Source organism: Austrofundulus limnaeus, unplaced genomic scaffold (assembly GCF_001266775.1).
Source record: "Austrofundulus limnaeus strain Quisiro unplaced genomic scaffold, Austrofundulus_limnaeus-1.0 Scaffold256, whole genome shotgun sequence".
NCBI lineage: Eukaryota > Metazoa > Chordata > Actinopteri > Cyprinodontiformes > Rivulidae > Austrofundulus > Austrofundulus limnaeus.
The window spans coordinates 234,826-236,047 of NW_013952658.1; the positions used below are offsets into that span (position 1 = coordinate 234,826).

Genomic DNA, 1,222 nt, shown 5'->3' on the forward strand with positions numbered 1-1,222 from the left:
CACCGAAATGGGTGAGACAGAAGCAGAAGGTGGTTCTTAAAGAGACAGAGGCCAATTTCGAGGCGTTTAGAAGAGGAAATGATGAGAAGATAAGTTTATTTTCTATTTAAACATAAAAACAGCATTTTAATAACAGCTAAAGGTGACATAGATACTTTATTATGGTATAGTATTTAACTATGTGCCTGAGAAACACATAATATTGGCCCTTTAAGTTTGTTAGGACTGGTTTGCTGCAATGGTTATTTTACTTTGGCGTGACTCCAAAAGTTAATCAGTAGATGACAATCCAATGATTGCTTCCTTAAAGCTTCATTTAAATCTGATCAATGATTGATGCAATATTTTTCCAAACAGTATAGATAGTCAGTTTTTGCTAGTCACATAAAAATATTGTGCATCAGGCCTTTTTGTTCATGCAGAATTTACCTTGACATTGTACTCAACACAAGTTTATGCAGAACACTTTTCTGTGAAAAATAGTTTAATGGGTGGTTTAAGGCCATGTGGTCAACTAATCTGGACTCACCAGTGACAAAAATCTGTTGTTGACTGTATAGGTCATCATGAAATGTTACAATAATCCTAGTTACAGACTCAAATTAAAAGTTCCTYACCTGACAGCAACTTTTGCTCACTGTTTTTTAATTAACAAGCACCAAGAATGTCAGCAGCACCTTGTGTTCCACCAGATTATCTCAGTTCTCTCTTCTCTTGTAAGTAGTCTGGCTGTGTAACGTGAGCCAGGGGACAAATATAGCCCCACACAGTGAGCAGTTAGAGACCGGCACAGATGGGACAGCAGACCACTGCAGAGGCAGGACGCAATTGGACGCCAAACCTGACAGATCCTGCTGACTGTCTGACCAACAAGGCAGCTCTGCTGGAGTGTGAGGTGAAGCTGTTTGTTGTTGTTTTTTCTTTTTCCTTTTTATTTTAGATAAAACAAGACAAACTTGGACATAGTAAAACCAAGAAGAACATTTGGACAAGACCGCACACTTGAAGGTACGATTGCTTGTGAACTGTGCTTTAAGGTTTGGTTTGATCAAATTTAAATCATTTAATTCAATCGTAACGCAGAGCGTTGTTTTTTTTTTATAGTTCCTTAAACTACATGAGTCAAATACACACGTCACACAGTGTATTCTCTGTAATGATGTTTTAACAGTCACGATGACATCAGATGAAATCAGTTGTTTCGATGTACTATATATATATA

General features: G+C 37.3%; 1 protein-coding gene across 5 annotated transcripts in view; it reads left to right on the forward strand.

Annotated features, from left to right (window-relative positions):
• Positions 1 to 826: 826 nt before the first annotated feature.
• palld (palladin, cytoskeletal associated protein) overlaps positions 827 to 1,222 on the forward strand; it is a 126,827-nt gene continuing 126,431 nt past the window's right edge. For 3 of the 5 annotated variants that reach the window (XM_014020530.1, XM_014020531.1, XM_014020532.1), the window contains exon 1: positions 834 to 1,008. The gene's annotated coding sequence lies outside the window, so the exon portion shown is untranslated. Of the gene's footprint in view, positions 1,009 to 1,222 lie in introns of all 5 variants that reach the window. The other 2 variants (XM_014020534.1, XM_014020533.1) reach the window with 2 other exon arrangements.